Source organism: Bactrocera neohumeralis, chromosome 6 (assembly GCF_024586455.1).
Source record: "Bactrocera neohumeralis isolate Rockhampton chromosome 6, APGP_CSIRO_Bneo_wtdbg2-racon-allhic-juicebox.fasta_v2, whole genome shotgun sequence".
Classification (NCBI taxonomy): Eukaryota; Metazoa; Arthropoda; class Insecta; order Diptera; family Tephritidae; genus Bactrocera; species Bactrocera neohumeralis.
The window spans coordinates 15,749,700-15,766,040 of record NC_065923.1 but is presented as its reverse complement, the minus strand read 5'-3'; the positions used below and the strand labels follow the sequence as shown (position 1 = coordinate 15,766,040).

Below are 16,341 nucleotides of genomic sequence, written 5' to 3'. Positions count from 1 at the left end.
GCTAGAAAAAACTAGAACCGGTTCTTTCTGGACTTTTGCGCAGCAGTTTTAAGTTTTTTATGGTTCTTGGTAGAAGTGCGGTCATCGCAAAAATGTTTACATTGGGGAAGATAATGAAAGAGCTTTGTAGTTATTCAACTGAAGTGGAAAGGACAAAAAATTACATACCCGAAATATTTTTAAATTCTGAACATAAGGCAAATGTTTATACTTATTTATGTAGATATTCTCAATAACAAAAATTATATTAAATAAGAAATAGGTTTGTTTATCTTCTTATGGTTCCCCAAATAGATATTAGATATAGAATATATGTATCTAATTAAAATTACTCTCCAGTTCCATCTACATAGAAAGTATACTGTGAAGAACCATCCATTAAAACCAATTACAGGCTTCCAGACTTTTGTTGAGTTTTTCAAGCTGAGTTTGCTGGTTGATCTACTGCTCCGGATTGCCGTCTCTTTTAGGGAAGTGACAATTCACACTCACAGTAGAATGATAGAACTAGCCTTGAACGCACTGTCTGTATAATACGAGTTTTTGTACCAGGTCAAAGCGGTTTAAGTGGCTAAGCATACAGACAAAAAGCACACGGAAATTCTTTATATTTCAAAAAAAAATGTACTTCGCTGAGTTGGTAGGACTGTCCTTAAATACTATGTATGCCAAATATGAACGAGATTGTCAAATAGTTTGTTTACAGCAGCTTCTTAAGCCGGTACACCTCAGTAGTGCCTTGTAATTTTAAAAATGGATAAAAATATCGTACAAAGAATTTGTCTCAAATTTTGTATTTCTAACCAAATTTCGTGTGCCGAGTCGTTTTGATTGTTGGAAAAGGCTTACATTGATTCAGTTTTATCAAAAGCACAATACTACGAGTGGTACAAAGCCTTCAAAGACGGTCGAGAGATCGTTGAAAACATGCCTCGTTCTGGACGACCCTCGACGTCTTCAGCTGACGAATATATTATAAGGTGAAGGATATGGTGCTTCAAAATCGTCAGGCAAGTGTAAGAGAGATGGCAAGAGTGCTCGACATCTCTAGCGAGTCCGTTCGAATGATTTTGGCGGATATTTTTGGTATGAAGCGCGTTTTTACTCGAATCGTTTCGTTAAAGATGAGTTTTTTTCGAAAAGAGTACCGTAAATAAAGCTCTTTGGACATGCTAGAACATGCGAATTCTGATCCCATATTCTTGCAGAGCATCATAACTGCCGATGAGATATGGGTTTATGAGTTTGACATGCAAACAAGTCAACAATCATCGTAATGGAGGGAAAAAACGAGCCGAAACCAAAAAAACCATGTCAAATCCGCTCAAAAATTCGGGTGATGCTCATTTTTTTCGATATTCGTGATTTGGTGCATCATGAACTAGTTCCGAAGGTTCAAACGGTCAATAAGGAGTTCCATTACTGAGGCGTTTGTGTCAGAACATTTGTCGAAATCGGACGGAATTGTGGAAGAACAACTCTTGACAACATCGAGCCACTACTGTGACCGCATTTAAAGCCAAAAACGCAATGAATACCATCGATGAACCACCGTATTCACCAGATTTTGCTCCGTGTGATTTTTTCTTGTTCTCCAAACTGAAAACCTTCATTTTCAGCCAAACGAAGAGATAAAACAAAATTCGCTGAAGAAGCTGAAGGTCATCCCAAAAATTGATTATGAAAACTATTTCGAGGACTGGAAAATTTGTTGGCATAAGTGTAGAACATCTGGTGGGGATTACTTTGAAGGCGACGAAATAAATATTGATGATATTTAAATAGACATTTTGCATTTTATTTACAATTTCCGGGTACTTTTTTTCACAATATATAGACTTTTTCGATAAAGTAGATATTTAAAAAGTTTTTTTTGTGGAAAAGTTTGAAAAAATATCGTCCTAATGGAGCGATGCGCTATCTAGGTTGGGTTTTTTCGACCTTATTGCCAAGCTCTGTTTCATTAGTGTAAAAAGACTAAGCAGAGACGATTTTACCGATATTCTCTTCTGCGCGAAATTTCGTTACAAATAATAGGGCGATCAATCCCCAAACAAAAACAAAAATTTTAATGCAAGTCTAATCGCTGTGTAATCACCGGCCTATGCACTCGAGTTCATATTACCAGAGTTAAATTTATATATGCGAAGCTATTATTGCTTAATTCAGCCCATTGAACTTTAACACAACAATAAAATCATTTAATATGCATTTATATGTGCATATAGACACACTTTACCGCCATATCATCTTAACGAAATAATCGCAGCATTTGTGGCAGCGGCTCGTGTTTCTTTCGGTTTCGGTTTCGGTCTCAGCATCAAAAACAAAATGCCATTTCACGAGGAAAAAACGCCACCAACTACAAGCAGAGCTTATGAGCAAAACAATAGCATCTAGCCGGCGATAAGAGCCCACATGCTGCCATAACAAAAGTGTCTCAAAGTGCCCACTTCGCTCGGTGGCGGTGAAAGTTTCGCATGCAAATTGCAAAAAGGAAGACAATAACAACAACAATAATAAACAAATTGCAATATTTTTTCACACAATTTTTTTTTCTTTGCTTTGCTCTTGCTTCAGTTTGCTTTTCACGTTGCGGATGAATGATGTTTTTTCAACACACAGACACACTTGCATACTTAGATGCCTGCAAGTGCCGGCACAGCAGCGCATCTTTCCTCATTTTGCCTTAGTCGCGCACAGTTTGGTGATTTATAAAGACTACAAGTTGCTGTTCGGAATGCAATGACATGGCACGATCTCGCAGCACCTGATGCTCTGAACTTTCATGAAATTTCGTGCAATAGAAATACAAGCAAAACAAAAAGCGCACAAAGCGGTATGGTAAAAACATTTTTATCGAAATCTGTTGTGTTTTCATTTATTGTTGTTTTATACTATAATTGCAGTTGCTCGGTTTTTATGCGACACCCGACAATGTGATGTGCAACGTGACGCTTTTTAAAACGCTCTTACTAACTGCAAGCCACTGAGTTGGGAGACCACGAAGCCGCGGTGTGAATTGCTTACTCGTTAGTCAGTGCAAGGCACGATCCACAAACAAGCAAAGAAAATAATGATGAAGCACAAACGTTTGACGACTTTTAAAATGCACTTTGAAGGTACAAGAGGATGAGTCTAAAAAATAGAATTGAAAAACGAATTTTGCATATTTATTGGCTGGATGTACTAAACTCGCTCAAATGATTTGTTAAGCGAGAGTAAAACTGTCAATGATTGGTTCGGCTTGGGGAGATAAATTTGCGAAAATTAAAAATTTGTTAGCTGGGTGCATTGTCACATTACTGAACAGTACACATGGTTCTGTGCGAATGTTTCATCATTTGAAGCAAGCATTTTGTGGATGGTAGAGTCTTTTTCTTACTCAGAGTTGGATTACTTTTTAAATTTTTTTGGCGATTTATTAGCATAATTGTCTTTCCGTCAGCACTTTTATTCGTCAGCCCTCGATTAGTCTATGTACAAATATAATTTACATTAATTATTTCTCGAAAGTTCGGATCCAGAGAAGATGCTATAAGTTCTTGACCTATAACAAACAAAAAAACGAAATCACAACTTTTGATTTTCAAAAAAATGGTGACTCTTCACCTTTCCGACAGATAGAACAGCGACTGTTTTTCTTTCACCAAATATTCGATGTACAAGATGCGTTCCAAAGTCAACAGGAAAAAAAATTGTTTTTCGGCAAAATCAATTTAGTTTATTCAAAATAGTCTCCTTCTGCTTCAATACAGCTTTTTGCACGGTTCAAAAGCATGTCGAACGAGGGTTTTAGCTCGTTGGCCGGTATGGCCGCCAGTATGCTGGTGCAAGCCTTTTGAATGGTCTCTGCGTCTGCATATAGCTTTCCTTTCTTGGGCAAATGCATTTTTCCGAAACGGAAGAAGTCGCACGGTGCCATATCAGGTGAATACGGGGAGTTGTTAATGGTTAAAATGTGATTTTTGGTAAAATAATCGTCCTTCGAATGTTGGATTCTGAGCAATTTTTGATCGTCAGTCAATTTGTGCGAACAAACCGTCGTAAGCACAAATGTTCAGTCAAAATGCGATAAATCGATGTTTTGGAGATGTTCAATTCCATTTTCATGAATTTCAATGATGATTTCGACTGATTTTTGATGAATTCACGCACAGTTTCGATGGAATTTCCGGTATTTTTTGGCCCACATGTTGATCGTCATTTATGTCCTCACGACCACTTTGAAACGCTGAAACTTCTCGTGCACTCTGCTACGGGATAGGCAATCATCGCCATAAACCTGTTTCATCAATTGAAATGTTTCGGTAAAATGTTTAGCAATTTTAAAACAAAATTTAATGTTGGCTCTTTGTTCGAAGCTCATTTTCGCACCGAACACACAAACATACTGACACTTCAAACGCTATAACTTCACTTCCAACCAATAAAATGTCATCAAAATCTCACTGGAAAGTCGATAAATATGGAGGATTTTAACGCACCATAGATGGCGCCATCAGGGGGTGCTAGATTCAAAATGTCCTGTTTACTTTGGAACACTCCTTGTATATATAAGACTGCCATCGCTTTCTTTGGAGCAGGGTCGCAAAATGAAATCCGCAGTTTAGACTCTTTTTTGACTCTGGTGTGTACCACTGAGGACAAGTTTTGCTTATAAAGCGTTAAATGCTACAGAAAAATGGGCTCTCAATTGCGATTGGTGTCCGCGATCAACAAATGTGACACCTGTCGCGCGGTACGTTTCTCAGGCACAATATTTCATGCAGTATTTGAATCACATAGGTTTTTTTTTAGATATAAACCGCTTCAGCTATTTCGCGGAACTTCAATCGGTGGTCGGCCAATATAAGGCACTGAACGGTATTCTCTTCGTGGTAGCTATTTTCAGAGCACCAGGGCGTGTAGTCGAATAAATATGTTTTTAACACTCAGAAGGAAATGTTGGAGACCCTATAAACCAGTGTGACGAGCTGAGTCCATTTAGCTATGCCCGTCTGTCTGTTTTTTTCTTATTTATTTGCAAATCAATTAATTCTTGAAAAAAAAAAATTGTGGCATGCCTCAAAAGAGGAAATTTATATTTTAATCATTATATAAGCACATAAGCACGTTAAAAATGTAACGTTAAGCGACATTTACGGCTTTAAATTAATTTTTAATAAACTTTCAGCATGTAAGATTATGGTAGAAATTATATACACCTTTCATTCAATGCACCAACTTTCAACACGCTTTAGCTTATTTACTCTTGCAACCAAGCGTGCGTTTCACCAAACAACGCCTCAATTATCCGGAAGCGGAAATATGCATAACTATTATAATTATTAATACATTACTTCCCCTCTTCACCGGTTTGCACGCCCAGCCACGAGCATAATCATCGCCATTGTTCATATATTTATCAAGGTAATTAGCGTGGTAGTGCTTTATGGTAAATTTAGCCGAGACCTGTTGCCGTTATTTGTGCACATGCTAAAAATAACTGCATTGTTGTTAATCGCTTTCAGATATTTCTGGGTACTTTCTTAGGTAAGTAAAATGTAAGCATTGTGTGTAATAATATTACAGTTAGCTAACCAAAGATTTTCAATTTCGAAAATTTGAAATGAGTACTTAAAAATGGTGTGAGTAAGTTGGAAGTGTAGGAGGGGAAGTCTTCTGTAGATAACACTCCATCACTTCTAGCTTCGGAGCAGCAGATCACTGTGCAGTCTTTCAAGCGGAGGTGGCTGTTATGAAGGGAGCAGTAGATGTACCGCTCTAGATGTTATTAGCTACGCTTAAAACTAGTTAAGAAGTACATGACCTCATTATCAATAGCATCAAGCTTCTTCCGTACTATGCTTGTTTAAGTAACTGAATAACGAGCTTGCCCGTCCTGCACCTGCTTCCAGAATGATAGGCCCGGAACTCTGCGCTGCTGTTATGTTGTTCACCATACCATAAAGGAGCTGCTCCCCAAGAAGAAAAAGGGGGAAGGAACAAGTATTTGCAACAACTCACAGGCACGTAGCTAATATGCGGCATAAATATTACACTGGACACTGTAAACTCAAGAAGCACCTATTTAACAGTGATAAAGCCTTCTGTGAAAACAGCTGGTTCTGCAACATGGAGCCGGAAAATACCGAGCACTTAACGCTAGACCGCACGGCAGTCTGTAGACGCAGGGCCAAGACCCTTAGATCTATATAGCCGAGTAGGGGTCACATCGCCTCAATATCACCTAGTGACAGAGGGGAGGACGCAATTGACTTTAAGTTGCGGTGCAAACCTTAATTTGTTTCTATTTCTATGAGAATCTGATGATTCATTTTTAGATAACCATCAATCTCCAAGTAAGATCATAGGACCATCTTTACAACTTACCCTAACTTGTGTGTTGCTTTCAATATTGTACAAAAGATTTCTAAATTTGTTGATGATGCCAAAATTACCCTTACTAGTGAGCACTGCAGACAAATGATGAACGACTTTTTGGTTAACCACGCCTAAGTCTAAAATCAAAGTCATAAAAGGTTCAAGCTAATGGTTTCTAAAGACACATTCGTAGCAACTTTATGCCTGAGTTTCTATGTATGTATATTCGGCCGATTGGTCGTCTGTTACCATGTCGTAAGCATAGATCCAAGACTCACCGTCAGTAATACAAGTAAGACGTTTCCTGGTAGTCGGAAAGCATTGCTTCACAGACATTAACGTGACGCTGGTTTTCATAGAAATTGAGTGATTTTGGAACTAGTCGTGCTTTCACTTTTTTAGGCCCAGATGATCTTTCAAAATGGTTTTCACTGCTCCTTTCAATATTCCAACGATGTCAGTAAGAATCTCTACCTGTTAATTGTCGATTCTCAAGCATCAATTCCTTTATTTTATAGACGTGTTGATCATCAGTTGATGTTGATGGCCGTCCCAGCCATGGTTCGTCGTCAACGCGTTCTAGACATCCTTTGAATAATTTGTACCAATCAAAAACACTTGTTCATGACAAAAAATTATCACCGAAGGCTTTTTCCAGCATTTTTATACTTTTACGGCACTATAAATTTGATTATGGACACAAAATTTAATGGAACTTCTTTGTTGAATAATTTCACTCATCGGAAAAATCGCCGAATGCACTTTGTGTACTTCAGAAAGTCAAGCGTATACTAAACACTAAGGATTATTTTGATGTGACATTTGGCACATGTGAGAGACTGAGAGGTCATGCCAACCTAGAAAAAAAATATTTCAATGAATGGGTTTTAAATTCAAAGGTCTTACTATTTTTTGCTCTCAGTAGATTTCAAACCACAACTCTTTGATTAGTTAGTCATCAAGTACCCAACATCTCTTTGATTTTCAAAACAAAATTATGTTATATTTTATACAAAAAGCTGAGAGAGCAATATTTTAAGATCACTCAAAAAGTAAGTGACATTTCAAAATTGCGTATCATACGACTGTGATCACATGTAAGTAAACAAAAAAAAACTATTTTTTGAACTACGTTGTATTTTTTACTATACAGACGCCTCTAGCACTGGAACAGAATAAATAATTGCAGTTTTAATTTGGAATAACCCAAATGTGTCTGCGGGGCTAGATGTGTCTTTCTATTTTCCATTTTTATTAGTGTATACATCAATCATTTTAATTAATACAAAGAGGATAATAAAACGAATTAAAACTGTTAAACGACTTAGGTAAACAATTTAATTGAAAATTGTGCAAACTTGTTTAGCATCTTCAATCAAGCGCTGTCGTAAGCAATCACTTACACTCGTGATAAAATCACTGATTATTTTATAAATAAGTGGACAAGTTTAAGTGTTTGTATGCAAGTGTATGTGTGCACTTTTCTCAAGTGGCAAATACACATATTATAAATAAATAATAAATTATGTGAATGTGAAAGTAAAATTCTAAATATGAATTTTAAATGACAAAAAATATTCTATTATTAAATAAATATATGTGACCTGGTCTACGGAAAGGGGGCTTAGGTGTCAAAAAAAAGGAGAACAATTAATGAGATAACGAGAAACTGACGATTATTTTTAACAGCTTTCCCCGGAAAACTAGTTTTCGCACGTTAGCTCCCTTTTCGTAGACCAGGTCACATATATGTACTATATAAAATATTTTAAAAAATTTAATTGAAAAAAATTTTAACTATTAAAAAAAATATATTTAAGAAATTCTCGAAAAAAATAATAAAAAAACCTTTTATTTATTGAGGTTAGGTGCGAATACAATGAAGTATCTCAAAATTCGAGATCACTAAGCACAGTTTTGCGACCCTAGTGGCTGAAAAGTTTGATATTATTTTTCTTTATAAGTGCCTTCGATTGTGATGTAATATATCGAACATAGTAATTTTCCAAGTTTCCAAGTAAAAGATTTTTGTAGTAAAATTGCTGCTTTCCCTCTAAATTGGCCTCAGCGTCGGTGATTACGTCTTCATCGCTAAATTTCTTTTCATCGAGAGGAGTTCTGAGAACAGGAAAAAGTACTCAGGAAGCCAGTTTGAGAGGCCACGGTGAATATGTAAATAATTTGAAACCTAATTCAAGCAATTTCGCCAACGGTTTCATTAATTTATGGTACGAAGCATCGTTCGATTGTGAATTCGCAGTGCTCCCTCTTTGCGCAGAACTTTCTCATAACCAGACAGATAGTTTATTAATAGCTCCTTGCTAACTTTAGAGCGTCAGCATCATCTAAACTACTTTTGTGGATTTTTGATGACATAATTTGACCTTTTCTTTATTTGAACACCCACTGGGTTTACCCAGTCATCTTCACCCAGTCTAGTCATCTTTATAAAAAAATAACGTTTTGAGAAGGATAAAACAAGTTCGAAGCGACCTTTCGAAATAACCGCTCAGAAACTTAGCTAAGTTTTTGAAAGATATTGCGTTCGCGCTAAAGAGAGTTCCAAAATGGAGTATATTAAAAAAATTTTACGTTTGAAACAATTGTTTTGAAGGAAAAAAAAATACAAAAATTATGAATTATATTACCTGACAGACATTTTCGTTACAATGCAAAAATTGAACGTCAAGTTTTCAAGCCGAAAAATGAAAAGGAAGGCAAGATGCTGAGAAACAGTGACGTGAATGCCATTTTGAGGTGTGAATTTTTCATATCTGTCAGTTGGGCTTTTGTCAATTGTTTGTTTGTGTGAATATTTGTGAGTGGGTTTAAGTGCACAATGGCTTTTCACTGCTCCTTATGACAGTCCAAAAAGACAGCCCAAAAACATGGATTGCAAAATATGTTAATGCAATGTGAAATTGAAGATATTGCTTTGAAACTTGGGTTTATGGTAATGGGTACTCAAAATTATACTCGTAGCAGAGAGATTTATGCGGATATGCTTTAAGGTTAAATTAAGTGTTCATGACAAGCTCTCTGACATGCTACAATTATTGATGAAACGCACTTACCCCTAATATAAGTGGGAATGAGCTTGTCTACAGTATATGAATTTCCGCATTATGTACGACAACTGGCTGCTGATCAAAAGCAATTAGGTAGCCATTTAAGGATAGGATTGGCTATAACCGCGTAAGGGGTCTTCTTCGCCATTTAGGAAGAAGATAACCAACTATACACCAATTGCTTTATATTATAGAGGTTTTCAATTTTTGTCGAACCCTTGAGTCATCATAAAGTAATCACGATTCATATACTAATGTGATCAAATTGAAAGGTGAATTTTGATCATTTCATCTCCTTCAAAGTAATCCCCTCGCTCTGCAATATACTTATGCCAAGGAATTTTCCAGTCATCACAGCACTTGGAAAAATCCTAGGTCGTGATAGCCATCAGAGCTTTCTTCGATTCAGCTTTTATATTCTCAATTGAGTCAAAACGATGTCCTCGGAGTGGCTATGAGAATTTGCTGAATAGCTAGAACATACACGAAGGTAAATCAGACGAATGCGGTGGTTGCGGCACGATATTGGTTGAAAATGTGGCGAAATGATCACGAATAACCAATGCGGTATGAGATGGTGCATTATCGCACATCTTTTTTCAATAAATTCAGGCATAGTAAAAATCAAAGGATTCACTTTTAGAGCCTCACAAAACGATGCGTATCTCAAATACTAGTGAATTTTGACGTGAAATTTAGCATAGATGTCACTAACAGTACTACCAACTTAATGGAAAAAAATTTACCGATTCGAAAAAAACGCCAAGTATAAATTAAAACCTTTCAATTTGATCACAGTAGTATGCTGCCATACATCTCGGTAGTGCTGCCACATTTTTATTTTATTTTGGAAGTCTAAACAGATTTTTCACCTCCGCAGTATATAAAATACTCACTGATCAGGATATATTAAGGTTGCCACTAGATGTGTAAAAATATTATAAAATTCAAAAGGAGACGTCGGAGACCTTTTAAAGTACATATATATATATATATATATATATAACAACAAATCTGAAGTAAAAATTTGCGACTGATGTCTGTGGGGTATTTGAGCTGTTCTGATTACGAATTCGAGATCAAAAATTTTCCATTACGTACCGTTACTTTTGTTATTTTAGTAAATGGTGGTGGTTTGACACTAATCTTCTAACAAATTGTTCAGATTGCTCTGTTTAGGTAAAGTATTCGTCATAGAGGACTTGCTTTTTGCGAACGTTAAGAGCGATTTAAAATCTACGTTTGATACTTCGTCTAGTCCTTTGAATCCCGAAGCTCCTAGACACTTAAGACGAGTTCTAAATAGTGCTGAACACAAGCATAGGAGGTATTCCAGCGTCTCTCTCATGTCAACTTCTTGGCACTTTCTACGTGTATCGTCAACACTTATTCCCATCCGGATCGCTTGTGATGCCAGTAGGTTGTGACCTGTCAAGAGACCAACAGCCGTCCGGAAGCCCATAGAGTAAGAAGTAAGAGGGTTTTTCGAAGGGGTATTCCATCTCGCCCTGATCCGCCTGTCAGCCCTTTCGGAAACTTCGTTGTATATCGTTTTTAGTGACTTTCGTATTTCCTGTACTTGTTCGGTAGCCAGACGGATAGCACTTTTGGCAATGTCATCAGCTGTTTCGTTTCCGGAACTTCCTTGTGGCCTAGAACCCAGCAGCATGCAGCCGCTTTCTAGAAGCCTGGCTTTCGACGTACATATGTCGTTGTCCTTTTTATGTTGTTTCTTGTGTTGTTAGTTATCTTGGATCCGAGGATGTGAATCTCAGCATTGGTGTATAATATGTTCGGCCTTCTTCCTTTTTTGCCGTAGCCCATGCCAACTTTTCCTCTTCCTTCTTCATCCGGTTAGCCTTGCAGCTAAGCCATTCGTGGACTTTCACCGCTGTTCTCTAGGTCGCTTTTGCTTTCAACCCCTCCTTAGCGGGGTTTGCCTTCGGCCTGCTCTTCATCGACGACATAGCACCTTTGGCATATCCCAGAGACCGCAGCAAAGCTTCATCTTCCATTGTGTCTACGCTTCCAACGCTTTCCAGGTCTGAGACATCACGGATTGTAGCATCTCTAAGTTGTAAAACTTATAACTGATTTTGTATACCCTTTTATTCTACAAGAAATGCGCTTGTGAAGGGTATAAAGCTTTTTTCTGTGTAACCCCCTCATTATACTGCATTTTGTTTAACTTCTTTGCATATTTATCGTGCATTTAAAACAATTAACCTCCAAACAAACAAAATATGCATGAACACATGCACATACATACATATGTACAAATGTACGTTGCACTGTAACGCGATGACTTGGGCCATTTTTCTTGCGTTTACGTCATCGAAGAAAGCGAAAGTTGTACGAGCATATGCTGTTGTGGCGCTCGAGTGCGGCGGCGTCGTGCGCACACATAAGCGCTGTCAAGTGGTGTTTACGTCGGCGTGGCTTGGTGTCTGTCTCTGAGTCTACGCTGCAATTGCCCACCGCTTCATGCGCCAACCTCAATGGCATTTATGGTAGTACGCTTACTTAAATACACACAATGGCAGCGACTGTTCATTTGTTGTATTTGTTGGCATTGTCTCGTTTGGTTGGCATTATTTTTGTGCACTTCAGTGTCATAAAGCCGATTTGAAATCACAGCCTTTGAGATTTGGCTGCAACAGTCGCGTTGGCATCAGTTTGCACCTCAGACGTCGCTACGGGCATTGTGACAGACGCGTTTCTCGACTTTATTTTATTCATTTGACTCGCACTGATGCAGTTGTATGCATGTATGTGTGTGTGGGCATGTGCAAGACATGTCGTAAGTGTTAACAAAGCAGACAAGAGACATGGCAACGCATTAACGGCTAATGTGAAATGTAAAATCAAAAGTAATTAACTTTGGCGAGTTCGTTGTCCTCAACGCATTGAGTATAATTAGGCTGGCGTTTACGCCCTACGCGCTTAACCCATTAACTCGCGCATTTACTGGTTTACACAAATGTTTCGTCACACTTTAGGGTGGTCAATTTTTCATGACATATTTTTTTGGAATTTTCATATTAATGAATTTTGTAGATTAGTATTTGGCTTACCAACTTGAGTCGAAGTTACTCCACTAAGGTCTTCCACTAACTTTCTATATGGAATTTTATTCGATTTTTTTTTTCGTATGAATTTTTTTCTGCGGGCGAGTATTAAATGTTAATCATTTTTTATGCTTGTTAGAAGATTAATATCGAAAAGGTTAAAGAAACAGTGCTTGAAAATCATTGTGTTCGCATCAGAGAAACATCAAAGCATCTAAACATGTTTTATGGATCGACTGAACATATTTTGGTTAATGTTTCGGGTAAGTAACAGGTCAATGCTAGAATCATATTTAAAGGCTCTCTAATTTTTTTTTGCAAAACCTACGTCAAGTAGAGGCTGCAAAAGAGATGCTAGACAAGGTACCTGAAAGCCCTACATTCACAAATGCACATGCGTTTATGAATATAGGCACTGAAGACCACTTCAGCCGATATTGAATTAAGCAGGTCAACTTGTATTGTTTCAGAAAACTAATTTAAAGGCGATAATGAAGACTTGTGTTAAAATTGTATTGTCAGTCCGAGTCAAATTTAATCAGATAGTGAAATCTAGGTATACAGGGTTTGTCCGGAAAGTAATGGGACTGATTTTCTTTAGCCGCGACTGTACTACGAGGCGTGCGCGCACCGAACGAGCGGCTGATCAGTTGTCTCCGAGCACCTGGAGAGTAAGGACAAACATTTTCATGCGACGTGTTTCTGTGAGTGGTGCAAGCCGAAAATGCAGCGTTCGTTAAAGCAGAGGTACGCGATTAAAATCTGTGTGAAACACGGTGAATCTGCGACAGAGATGTTTGATATGATCAAACAGGCTTACCGAGATGTTGCTTTAACAAGAAGTGGTGTATTTCGGTGGCACCAGAACTTTTTGTAGGGACGGGAAGAGGTCGCTGATGAAGACCGTGCTGGGAGACCTGCAACTTCGACAAACTCCAACAATGTGACTCGTGTGCGCAAAGTTTTGAACTCAGACCATCGACTAAGTATTCGTTTAATTGCCCAGATGTGCAATTTATCAAAATCTGTGGTTCATGACATTGCGACGTAGCACTTGAACATGAGTATTGAACATGGTGTGCGTGAAGTTAGTCCCAAAAGTGCTCACAGATGACTAGAAATTGCGGCGAGTAGAAGTTTGCCCAGCAAATTTGAACATGTGTGAAAGTGACCCTTAATTTTTGAATAACGTAATTGTTTCCTTGCCTGGAAAGGCCGATGAAAGGCAAGCATTTTGAGACGGCAGATGGGATCCAAGCAGCATGCACCTCGGCTCTCAAAGCTATTCCGGAAAATGCCTTCCGTGACGCCTTCAATGTTGGAAAATCGCGCTGGCAGCGCTGCATTGACGCAGAAGGAGGCTATTTTGAAATTTTTTAAAGAATTGTAACAATTGGTTCAACACAATTTTTTTAATCGAGGCAGTCCTATTAGTTTCCGAACAAATCCTGTATACCATAGTTTGAACTATTTTGAAAGTTTTACCTAATTTTTTTACGTATTCCTACACCAGCAAAGCACCAGATAGCTAGTTTTTGTCGAACGAACTTAACAAGCTTTATAACTCAAAATTTTATTGGAACACAGACGAGCTACCCTAACACATAAACATTAGATAAAAGCTAATCTAAATCTGCTCATCTAACAGTATTTTTAGAAATAAACAGTATATTTATTAGCTCTTATGTCACAAGGGTTTCATAAAAATACCTACAGTAATACTAAAATTATTTTTTTAGTAATAAAATTATTTTCAGGTGATAAAACATAGAATTGGATATATATGTATGTATCAAACACTGATTTAGAAGAATGGATTATTGATCCAAAAAATCTGGTAATTTTCCAGAGTTTAAACTAGTGTGGGCTACACCAAAAATTAGGGTCCAGCTACCAAGGAAGATGGTTACTAAAGAAGAGGCTCAGCGCCTCATTTTATTTCCTCTCTTCTTCTATCGTATCTCAGTGCTAGTAGTCAAAACCATCTAAAGGACATCATGTAGCACAAACCTTGGACGGGAAATCATAATTTTGACAAAGATCCTCATCAAAAAAAGTAGTTCTGGGTTTGGAGGTAAAGTTAGACAGTTGTTGTAGAAAAAGTCCCCCACCAGACATCCAAATCCCGAAGTATAATTACAAAAAAAAAAAAAATTAAAAATAGAAGGCGCTACCATTACTTAAGGGGTTATATGGATTTCCTCGATCAAAAACCGGCATATCTTGACAACCAACTTTGAGAACATAGTATCGAGAAAGACGCGTTCAAAGATTTAATGACCTATGTACATATACATATGAACTCGTATAACTGAACTCGAGCGCGCAACTTTTCAAGCTGTACCTCCAAAACTATTACTCGATGTTATTAAATAAGACAATACTTTTTTTTGAAGCCATGAAACCCATGTAAGATTGTGACTAACTTAATATACCCTGTTCAGGGTATAGAAACAAACGTGTACGCCAAATAAAGGAACATTATTTTTTCTCCGTCCGACATTTATCTCAAAATTTTCTAGTTTAATAGATAATGCCTTAAGTTTTCACAGATGCTCAGCAAAAATTACTAATTTAACTACTTCTAGTCCTTCATTTTAGATGGCGTTTATGCGTTTTCATGGGGACTCTTTTGTCGCTCATTATCGGCAATTTTCTTCAGGTACCGCTCTGAGCATTATTCTTCTTCTATATATGGGCGAAGACACCGCTTACGCGGTTATAGCCGAGTTTCCAACAGCGGTCTTGCCAACCGAGTGGAGGTCTTCCTCTTCTTCTACTCTCCCTGGCGGGTACTGCGTCGAATACTCTCAGAGCTGGAGTGTTTTCATCCATTCGGACGACATAACGTAGCCAACGTAGCCGCTGTCTCTGAATTTGCTGAACTAAATCGATGTCATCGTATATCTCATAGAGCTCATCGTTCCATCGAATGTGATATTTGCCGTTGCCAATGCGCAAAGGACCATAAATCTTCCGCAGATCCCTTCTCTCGAAAATTAGTAACGTCGACTCATCAGTTGTTGTCATCGTCCAAGCCTCTGCACCATATAGTAGGACGGAAATTATAAATGACTTATAGAGTTTGGTTTTTGTTCTTCGAGAGAGGACTTTACTTCTCAATTGCCTAGTCAGTCCAAAGTAGCACCTGTTTGTAAGAGCAATCCTGCGTTGGATTTCCAGGCTGACATTGTTGGTGGTGTTAATGTTGGTTCCTAAATAGACGAAATTATCTACAACTTCAAAGTTATGACTGTCAACAGTGACGTGGCACCCAAGTCGCGAGTGCGACGACTGTGTGTTTGATGACAGGAGATATTTAAGCTTGTCCTCCTCCCAGACCACCTTAGCCAGTCTGAATGATAGCAATATCATCGGCGTACGCCAACAGTTGTACACTCTTATAGAAGATTGTACCTTCAAAAAAGTCCCTGTGTAAACTGGCAATTAGCCAACCCAAAAAATTATAAATAATCATTGTTTATTCGCAAAAGAAAAATTGTGTATTATATGATTTGCGTTTTGTTTTTGCTTTTGCTTGCATTAATTCAATTTGGATGAATATCCGTTTCGCATAAATTATTATGTATTTATTGTTGCATGCACACAGATGAATGGCTGTTTGCATCTTTTTCCCATTTCAATTTGCCGTAATACGATATACGTGTATGTGTGTATGTATATACATATGTATGTATGGTCAAATTAGAAATAAAGTATAATAACATTATTACAATAAAGTCCGCCAGATGAGCTTAATTAGCATTATTCATGCGACGCCAAGGCGATTGGGAAGCACAACTTGGAGATGCGAGCTTTAATAATGCAATTGACTCTAT

At 37.7% G+C, this 16,341-nt stretch overlaps 1 long non-coding RNA gene across 1 annotated transcript; it reads left to right on the top strand.

The window, feature by feature from the left end:
• Positions 1-218: 218 nt before the first annotated feature.
• LOC126763293 (uncharacterized) lies at positions 219-3,335 on the top strand. Its single transcript, XR_007667602.1, has 2 exons — positions 219-2,839; positions 2,910-3,335. It is a non-coding gene; the product is annotated as an uncharacterized LOC126763293 (long non-coding RNA).
• The last annotated feature ends 13,006 nt before the right edge of the window (positions 3,336-16,341 follow it).